Raw genomic sequence first — 11,306 nt, 5'->3', positions numbered from 1 at the left:
TGTAGGATTACTATTCAAGGTAGTAGCTTCTCTGGGTCCCAGTGGTCCCCTGACCTAGGGTCAATGGGTTTTTCTCCTAAAGATTCAAAAAACAGCTGACTAAATTCCTGTTTAAATTTTCCCAAAATGAGGCAATCTGGCATCCTTGCAAAGGCATCAATAATCCTCTGTAACCACTTACAGAAATGGTCTATCAAGATGGCTTTTCAAGATTGACTGTGAAAAATGTTCATTTCCAATTCAGGACCATAAAGCAGCTCACATCCCAGGGAGCAGAATTTTGGAAGGAAGGTCCCCTTCCTTCCTTCTCTTATTATAGATCAAACCATAATATTCTGCAGTTGTGGCCAGCATGGAACACATTTTCCCAAGAATAATATTCTGTAGTGTAAAAGAGGACCAACTATCAAAATAAATGTGAAAATACTTGTCGACTAAAGACTGATTTATCTTGCTTATATCTGTTGTTATTTTCATTACTTCAAACACATAGATAAATTATATTGGGATTAGACAAGAGGCAAGGGATTAATGAAATAAACATTCAGTTTACTTTCATATATCCAATATAATACACTTAACCCCTTACGGAAAATTAAAACCAACTGGAGAAACAATGTCAGAAATATAAAATAAGCCTCAATATGAATAATCTGGCACAGATGCATCATCATCTACTCATTTGGTACAAAATAATAAAAATTTAATTAATGAATATGACGTTTAAGTATAATCTGAAATAGTCCTCGTGTATATGATTGTATATAATTTTTAGATGTCACCGAGGAGGAATTTAACATGCATGTAGAATTCAAATTTCCACCATTTAAGCTAGATGAGATGAATAATCCCTCCTGTATTGTGTGGTGTGAATTTCACCACAATGCTGAACTCTTCCACCTAATACTGAGACATGTGCAATAATTTATTATTTCATATTAAAATGAGTGCTGAGTACAAGATACTTTGAATTATTACATTAATTCGCAGAAATGAAACAATAATGATATATTATTTGTTTAAATTCTAATGCTTCTAATTTCACAATTCATGAAATATATTATTAAAATAAGTTTCATTTTTTTCTTTTTTATACCTGGCAGAAATTAAAATTATATATTAAACATTCAATATGAAGTAATCAATAATAACTAATATATTATTAAAATTATATACTACTAATCTCTGATGTGAATTATCATTCTATCAAATTGTGATGTAAACTACATTTAATAGAATTAATTTAATATTTATTAAACTTACCATCTTGTTATTGTTTCCTAACTGTGTCATTTGTTATTCTTGGTCCAAGTCATCTCTTCACCTCAATTGTTTAATTTTCTATTTTATCTCTATTATTTTGCTGGTTATGCATTTTGTTTTCCCTTTCTAGTGACTGACATAAGGCTGAAAATCTGTATGCTAGTTTATTACTTCCTATGTTAAATTGCTGCTCTCCACAGTTGTTCTACTCTTCTTTTTGTAGCACAGAATTTCCCCTAGTCCCATAGACTGTATTGCTACTCCCATATATTTTATTTTTTATTTAAATTTTATTTTCAAGGTAGTGTACAGAGGAGGTATAGTTACATAAGTAAGGTAATGCATTTATTTCTTTTCTAACTTGTTTCCCCTTCCCTCATTTTTCTCCCTCTTCGCTCCCAATGCACCTCCCAAGATTATTTCCAAAATATTGTCTTGTGAGTATCACTGTTGCAGAGGTTCCCCCTTTGTCCTTTGTCTCACCATTTTGTTTTTTCCCTTTCCCTTCCCCAGTTTAGATCAACATATTTACAATACCCAATGTAGCAAAATCAAATACAGTGACTATCGGGGATAACCCATAGGTGGGGAAAACACAAAAAAGATAAAAATAAATCATGTAGTACATTAAGAATAACAACAACAGAGAACATATCTTGGAGTTCATTTCATTTAGAATCATCTTATACGGTCATATGTACATAGCTATTGAGTTATTTTGCTCATCTACTAAGATTATACTTGATGTACACAATAATGCTCCCCTAGGAAGAACAACTCCTACTTACTTAGTTTCATTCCTATGTAAGGCCAGTGTTGTCCCCTGTATCCTCATGTTGTACATTACAACTCTATACCTGGTCATACTGTATATCCACTATCTTCTACATTGTGAACTAAATGCCCCAGAAGTTACACTTTGCTTTAATTTTTTTAAAAAAATTCCGCCTTAATGTTTGAGGTGTGTGTGTGTGTGTGTGTGTGTGTGTGTGTGTGTGTGTGTGTGTGTTTGTGTGTGTTTACAAAGATCAGAACACAACATTTTTCTTCGTTTACAATACAACTTTCAGGTCATTGTAAGTTGTGGCAAATGGGAAAGTCTCTTGCTATTTTAAGGATGACACAGATGATGATATTTGTGCATGTATCACATTTGCTTTATTAGTCTGTAGTTGAACACTGAACTCTGACTTATATCTTGGCTGTTGTGAATAAGAATGAACTATAGATATATTTACGAATTACCCAGTGAGAAAAAATCACATGATTGGTGGGTCAGATGATATTTCAACTTTGGATTTCTTTAGAAAGCTGCATACTAGTTTCTACAATGAGAATACTAACTAAGAGTGTAGAAAATTTCCTTTTCTCCCCACTCATCAATATTATTACCTTTTGTTCAAAGGTAATAAAAGGCAGGTTTATACTATCTGCAGTAAACCAAACTGGCCTTAGACTTAAATCCAACCTCCTAAATGTTGGAATTACAAGCCTTTACCACCACAACTGGTTCCATTGATTTTTTTATGAGTTATAATAGTTATGAAGTAGTATCATAGTAATTTTGAATTATATTTCTCGAATGACTTCTACTCAAAAAGCATTAAGCCAGCATAGAAGTTGTATTAAACACAACTTTGTAAAACCACAAGAGATTTTCAGGGCTTTATGGAGAACATGTCTATTCAGAACTTTTGTCCATTTTTAATCCATTTCCTTGTTAATCTCATCTTTAAGCTCTTTAAACCAGATCAATAATTAATTGAAGGTAGAAAAGAAAAAAAAATGTAGCAACTCATAACATTTTTCAATTTTCAATAAGATGGTATTGCTTATAACTCAATTTAGTTAGACCTTTTACAAGGCTGTAATTCATATATTTTACATTGATTGTTCTTTCCAAAGCCTGTTTGTCTAATTTCTCTTGGTTTCTTTCAGTCCCAATGGTTCAAATTTCAAACTGAAGAATAAATGGAAGGATGCAAACCAAAAATACAGTTCCTCTCATCAGATCATGCCTGTATAAGAATGAGTAAGAGTGCATCCATCTAAGGACCTATGATAGGACAACAGAAAAAGAATTCATTTTTCTAGGTCTTCTTTATCTTTGCGATGTAACTTAAAAGTTGTAAAACACATTATACTGGTCAGATACTTTTATGTTTTATCAGTTTTACACATTTTCATATGGATTTCATCTCAGTCTACAAGATAACTTCATCGTTCTGTCTCTGGTATTTTTACTCTAACAAGACATAAGATAACCAGTTTGATTTTCAGCATGAGAAGTTATCCAACTGGCTTGCTTGGAAGCAGAGCATGGTCAATAGATATTAGTTCTGGTTGCTCACTACATGTAATGGTTTCTGTACTACTTATCACATTTTATTTAGTATTTAAAAAAGACTGCTGGTAAAACTCAAACTCATCCATACAAGTTTATATTAAGTATTTCGCAAGTGTTATTTCCTTTAATTCTTAAGATAACATTTGCTATAATGCTAATGTTATTACCATTTTAGTGTTGGAAAAAATTGTAATTAAAGGCAGTAAGTGTATGGCCCAAAGACACAGTGAGTGAGGAAGAAAATGAATCAAAGTTTCCAAAAGTCTTTCAGCAATACACAAAAGGTAGATAAAATCTCTTCATTCTATGACACTCTCAATTCAATATTCATATTGTCCAAGAAATAATAGTATACAATGTCTTGGTGACTTTGGGTTATCATGCACAGAACTGAGCTTATAAATTGAGGTACAAAGAGAAGCATATTTCTTCTGCCCCACAGTTCCAGTATCCTTTTTAAAATGTACTAAAACTTTTAAATATCAACACTTACTGTCTTTTAACAATTCTAAAACGAAATAAATTCACATATAATCAATCCAAAATGTTTTAAAAGTAGGAGATGATAAAACAGGCCCCTGTGAAGTAAATTTTCTTCTACTTTATACATTATTCTGAAAGCCTTTTGCTGGTTTATAAGGCCTGTAATCCTACTACTGGGGATATGTACTCAGGATCCTAAGATCTGTGGATAACAGTTGGAAGCCTATCAGGGCAAAATAAATTCATAAGATTATTTTTCAAAAATTTTAATGAACTAGCAAAGGGCCAGGAATGGAGATGTAGCTCATTTAGTAGCTCACTAATAGAGCTAAAAGGACTAGCAAGACCTTGAAGCCCTGATTTCAAACTCTGAGCATGCCAACACACATGCAAGTGTGTGGGCACACTTTATTCAAAATTTATTCAAAATACCTTCATATCAGTGTTTTTCACTTAACGATATTATGAGTGAAATAAAGGAAATAAACTCTTCCATCTCAGAACATTTTTATATGTTTTCATTGCAAAAATGCTGTACAGAAGGGTCACAGTTACACGAGCAAGGCAATGAGTACATTTCCTAACAAGCATTGTTAACTCCTCCTTTATTATTCCCCTACTATCCCTTCCCTTCCACCTCCACAAGTCCACTCACCTCCTCCCTTCCCATGCCTCAATTGTAAAGTTCATTTTACAACATAGTGTCTTGTGCATCTCATTGTTAAAATGGGTGAACCTGTATCCCTATTTAAGCATTTTCTTTTTCTTCTTCCCATCCACAAATTAGAAGAGACTATAGACAAGATGTAGGCGCACCAACTTCAAATACAGTGAAAACAGGTGTTATAACATGGGGTCGGAACATATAAAGAAGCAAAAAAAAAAAAAAAAAAAACCACACTGTATGTTATAAGTATGTGAGAAACAATAGCAAGAAAGAAAAAACCACTTGTGTCACTAACTTCGGTTCATTTCCCTTAACATAATCTTATCTGGTCATATGCTCATAGCTTTTGACCTTTTCTGCTTATCCCAGACATATATTAGTTATTGAAAATTAGGGAAACCATGGAACCTATGTTTATTTGGACTTGGCTTACTACACTTCATAATCTATTTCCGAAGCCTTTCCATTTCCTAACAAATTAGGCGATGGAATGACAGGAGTTTGCCTCTCATCCTTAAGCAGGGGCCATGTTAATCTTCTCGGTATCATTCCAAATTTAGTGTATATGATGCTTCCTCACTGCTTCTCAGGGAGCAGAGGAGCGAAGGCCTTCCCTCACCCTCCAGTACTGGAGGTCTCCATCTTGGATACTGACAATGCTCGATGGAGCTGCTAGCTCCAACTTAAGCCTTGGAAGAAAACTGGAGTCATTTAGTAGGTCACAAGAACCTAAGCTGATCTGCCAGACTCAGCTCCACCCAGAGAAAAGTCACCAAGCTCGGGCGCCAGCCATAGGAGTGGCTTTCTTCACTGGGTAATCAGAGCCAGAGGCTGCCCCTCCCTTTAGCAGCCTTGACAATCAATTGAAATTCAGTAAACATAAACCCGGAGAGTGGCTCCAGGCTGGGCTCTGGGAGTTTCTCACAAACTAGCCCCCGAGAAAAGCTAATGTTTGCTGAAAGTCCTCAACTCTACCAAGAACCTAGCCTCATCACAGCATCTCCAAACTTGAGGGAAAAGCCATCTCCCTCTTTTGTGGTACTCAAAGCATATCTCCCTTCCATTGAACTAATCTGGGAGGAGGATCACAAAATCCTGGGTAAAGCAGAGCATTTTTCTGCCTGTTCAAACAAACTGATATAAGAAATGAACCAAGCCACAGGAAAATCAAACACCAAAAGTAGACCAGAGACTCCAACAAGAGGCTGGTTATGGACATAAGGGAGATACATGATTTTTCCGACCCCTACCAAAAATGTTTTTCTTTTTTTTTTGGTACCTTTTATAAAAACTTTTTTCTAAAACTTTTTTTAAATTTTTACCTTTTTTGAAAAAAATTGTTTTCTAGTAACTTTTTTTCCTCTTATAATTTTTATTTTAGGGGTATATGTGTGTGTGCGTGTTTCTTTCTTTTCTTTTAAAAAAAATTCTTTTTGTTTTTTGTTTAGCTCTACTGAACTTCTGATCTTTTCTTCTTTCTTTCTTATCCTTTTCACCTTTTCTTCTCTTTCGTTCTTCTTTATGCGATTTAATTGTTGTTCTGCACATCCTCAGATAAACCCGTAGTCGATTAGTAGACCTTATCCCCCATTGTGTACACACTTAATCCACAAATTCATTACTTAATTAAAAACCTCTTAGACTTAAATTCCTTAATAGCAGTACTACCTCTTTATACCTATATAATATTTTAAGTATTTTTATTTTTAAATTTTTCACATCTCCTTTATATTCCTCCCTGTCTCTCATTATATTCACGTTCTTCTCTGAATAGTTTGTATTCATTTCTGCTTCATATTTTAAATTTTTACTTTTCTATTTTTCTTGGTCACTTTTTTCCCTTTCCTTTCTTCTTTTTCTCTCTCTACTTTCATACTATCCAACTTATTTCCTTCTTTGACATTAGGACTCAGTTAACTCTCCCTGTACATTCCCACATCATTCTATTCCTATTGTTAACCCACATCTCTCCCTAAACCTAATAATTTCTGGTTTACCAAATTCTTCTTCATGGTTCGCACCCCATTAATATATAGTTGTTAAATGTTGAATAGATGTATCTGTTGAACTAGACTGTATCTGCAGAATATTGACTGTGCAAATACAGACTTTGGTTGATGCTTGCCTTAAGAAAGTGTTCTAGCAAAAAACTGGTGTTATTTTCATCCCAAATGGGCAGAGTAAGCTGGAAAAAACACAAGAAAAATCGCAAGTCCGGGTATCTCCACTCTCACTCATGATAATCAGGGAACAGAACAGATAATGAATAATCCACTGCTGGCAAACATGATAAATGAAAATATTGAAAACATACAAAGGACTCTGTATGAGCGTGATAGGGAGAGAGAGGAGGCAAACAAAAGGTGAATGCAGGAAAAGATTGAAAACTTACAAAGGACTCTGTATGAGAGTGATAGGGAGAGAAAAGAGGCAATCCAAAGATTTATACAGGAATATCATGAGCGTGAGGAAGCTACTCAAAAAATGATACAGGATTTGTGTGAGCAGCTTGAGAATACTCAAAGAGAAAGGCAGGAATGGTGTGAGCAGGCTGAGAACACGCAAAGTGAACTACAGGAATGGCATGAACATCAGGAAGCTAAGCAAAGAGTAATACAGGAATTGATAGAGCAGGATGAGTATACACAAAGATCACTAAAGGCATTCATGGGAGCCATTACAAAAGAGCTGAGGGAAGTCAGGGAGACCACAAAGGGAAAGCTGAATGGAACCCAACAGAAGGAATGGGAGTCCAAGGAAACCATAAACAATCAACTAAGTGATTTTAGAATAAACATTGAACACCCAATTAAGGAAGTAAAGACGTTCATTCAAGATCTAAAACAAAGCTGCAACAAAGGATTTGAAGCCATCAAAGCTGACTAATTAGAAGGAGAAGAATTTAAAATTAAAGTAGAAAGTCTTGACAGCAGGTTAGAGGATGCAGGAGATCGAATCTCGGGGATTAAAGACAGCCTAGATATTATAGAGAAAGAACATACAACCATCCAAGACAAGTCCAAGAAATATGATAGATCTATCCAACACTTGGAAGACACCATCAGAAGGCCTAATCTGAGGACAATGGGTGTAGAGGAGCACCTAGAAACAGAAGTTAATGGTCTAGGAAATTTGTTTAACAGGATCCTAGCAGAGAACTTCCCAAGCATGCAAAAAGATAGGCCTATTCAGATACAAGAAGCTTTTAGAATTCCAAATAGACCAGACCAGAATAGGAAATCCCACTGTCACATTATAATCCACACAGGATCAACTCAGACCAAGGAAAAGATCCTTAAAGCTGCGAAGGAGAAAAGATGAATAACTTATAAAGGGAAACCAATTAGAAACACCACAGATTACTCAGCAGAGACAATCAAGGCAAGAAGAGCCTGGAATGATGTATGCCATGCCCTAAAAACAAACAACTATCAAGGAAGAATACTGTACCCAGCTAACTCTCCTTCATAACTGAAGGCCAAATAAAAACCTTCCATAGCAAAGAAAAATTGAAACAATACATCTCCACCAAACCAGCCCTACAAAAAATTCTTAAAGATGTCCTACAAATAGAAAACCAACAAGACCATAATAAAGGGCAAGAAACTGCACCCACACTGAGAATCCAAGAACCATAGGAAGAACCCAGTTTTAGGAGCCCCAAGAAGGTGGATAACAAGGCAGGAACTCCCAAATACCTCTCAGTCCTATCTCTCATTATTAGTGGACTTAACTCTCCAATTAAGAGACATAGACTCTCTAGTTGGATTAAAAAACAAGATTTTTCTATCTGGTGCCTTCAGAAGTCATATCTTGCCAGTAAAACAAAAACATTTTCAATGTTAAAGTCTGGAACAAAATCTACCAAGCAAGCGGCCCCCATAAATAGTCGATAGTTACAATCCTAATATCAGATAAAATAACTTCAAATTAAAATTTGTGAGAAGAGATAAAGAAGGTCGCTACATACTAATTAAGAGATCTCTCTATCAGGAGCATATTACAATTCTAAATATCTATTCGCCAAACAACAGAGCACCCAAATTTATCCAATAAACACTACTTTCCCTCAAATCCCACATAGATCCAAAGAAATTAATTGTTGAGGATTTTAACACACCAATCTTCCCACTAGATAGATCAACTCGGCAAAACCTCAACAGAGAAACCGCAGATCTAAACAACTGCACAGATCAACTAGCTGTTACAGCTATCTACTGAATATTTCACCCAGCAGCTTCAGAAGTTTGCTTTCTGAGCAGCACATGGAACATTTTCTAACATAGACCACATTTTAGGTCACAAAGCAAACTTGTCCTAATTCAGAAACATTGAATTTATATCATGCATTCTCTCTGACCACAAGGGAAGAAAATTAGAACTCAACACCAAAAGCCACCAAAGAAAGTCTTGTAACACACAAAGGCTGAACAAAACACTATTGAATGACCAGTGGGTCATGGAAGAGACTAGAAAGGAAATTCAAATTTTCATGATATTCAACAAAAATGAGCACACAAATTACCAGCTCCTCTGGGACACAGTAAAGGCAATACTCAGAGGCAAATTTGTAGCTCTGAGTTCCTACATCAACAAATTGGAGAGATCTGAAACCAACAATTTAATAAGACATCTGAACCTTCTTGAAAAAGAGCAGCAAGATAAACCCCAATCCAGTAGACAGAAAGAAATAATTAAAATTAAATTAGAATTAAATGAATTAGAATCCAAAAAAACTATAGAGAGAATCAACAAAAGAAAGATTTGGTTCTTTGAAAAAATTAACAGACCGTTAGCAAATCTTTTCAGAAAAAGAAGAGAACACACCAAATAAATAAATTCAGAAATGAGAATGGAAACATCACCACAGAAACAACCAAGATTCAGAACATTATAAGGGGATACTTCTCAAAACTTTATCTAATTAGTATGAGAACTTGGCAGAAACGGAACTTTTCCTAACAAATATTGACATGACAAAACCAATCCAAGATGAGTTAAACCATCTTAACAGGCCCATATCAAGCATTGAAATAGAAACAGCAATAAGAGAACACCCAGCTAAGAAAAGTCCAGGAACAGATGGATTTACAGAGGAATTCTACACAGCCTTCAAAGCAGAGCTCACACCAATACTCCTCCAATTCTTCAAGGAAATTGAAAGAGAAAGTTCACTACCAAACACATTCTATGAAGCCATCATAACCCTCATCCCAAAATCAGGCAGGGACTCATCAAAGAAAGAGCACTATAGACCCATTTCTTTGATGAACATTGATGTAAAATTTCTCAACAAAATTTTGGCCAATCAACTTCAACAATTCATCCAAAAAATCATACATTATGACCAAACAGGATTCATTTAAGGGATGCAAACCTGGTTCAATATATGCAAATCAATTAATATTATTCATCACATCAAAAGGTGCAAGGATAAGAACCACATGGTTTTCTAAACAGAATCAGAAAAGCATTCAACAAGATCCAGCACCCCTTTATGATGAAGGTTTTGGAAAAATTAGGAATCCATGGAACATTCTTCAATACAATAAAGGCTGTATATGACAAGCCTACAGCCAGCATTATACTTAATGGTGAAAAACTAAAGCCATTTCCTCTTAACTCAGTAACAAGAAAAGGACGTCCACTCTCTCCACTTCTCTTCAATCTAATATTAGAATGCCTAGCTACAGCAATAAGACAAGATGCAAACATAAAGGGGATCCAAATAGGGAAAGAAGAGATAAAATTCTCCCTCTTTGCAGACGACATGATCTTCTCCACTCCCAAATTACTCAAGCTGATTCAAAACTTTGGCAAAGTAACAGGGTATAAAATTAACCCCCAAAATCGATGGCTTTTCTGTATTCCAACAATGAGAAAAGTGTGACTGAAATTAGGAAAGCAACTCCATTTGTAATAGCCCCACAAAAAATAAAATACCTAGGAATTAACTTAACCAAAGAAGTGAAGGACCTCTATGATGAAATCTTTAAAAACTTGAAAAAGAAGATCAAAACAGAACTTAGAAAATGTGAAAAACTCCCACGCTCCTGGATTGCAAAGATTAACATCGTAAAAATGGCAATACTTCCCAAGGCTATCTACAAATTCAATGCAATATCTATCAAAATTCAAACCTCATTCTACAAGGGAATAGAAGAGGCAATCCAAAAATTCATATGGAACAATAGAAGACCCCGAATAGCAAAACCGCTCCTCAACGGAAAGAATGCTGCTGGAGGAATATCAATACCAAATTTCAAACTCTACTATAAAGCCATAGTAATCAAAACAGTTTGTCACTGGCACAAGAACAGACCTCAGAACCAATGGAATAGAATTGAAAACCCAGAAATGAACCTACAGAACTATAGCCATCTAATCTTCGATAAGGGAACTAAAAAAAAAAATGGAATGGAAGAAAGACAGTCTCTTCAGTAAATGGTGCTGGCAAAATTGGTTAACTACCTCTAGAAAACTAAAGCTAGACACTTACATATCACCCAGCACAAAAATCAACTCCTAATGGATCAAAGACCTCGG

The 11,306-nt window shown here is 35.1% G+C and overlaps 1 non-coding gene across 1 annotated transcript; it reads right to left on the bottom strand.

Moving 5' to 3' along the window:
* Positions 1–5,233: 5,233 nt before the first annotated feature.
* Positions 5,234–5,340, bottom strand: LOC122100619. Its single transcript, XR_006146216.1, has one exon. It is a non-coding gene; the product is annotated as a U6 spliceosomal RNA (small nuclear RNA).
* Between the last annotated feature and the right edge of the window lie 5,966 nt (positions 5,341–11,306).

The sequence above is a fragment of the Dipodomys spectabilis genome, unplaced genomic scaffold (assembly GCF_019054845.1).
Source record: "Dipodomys spectabilis isolate Male_0828 unplaced genomic scaffold, ASM1905484v1 ptg000589l, whole genome shotgun sequence".
Lineage (NCBI taxonomy): Eukaryota > Metazoa > Chordata > Mammalia > Rodentia > Heteromyidae > Dipodomys > Dipodomys spectabilis.
This window is presented reverse-complemented; position numbering and strand designations above follow the sequence as displayed.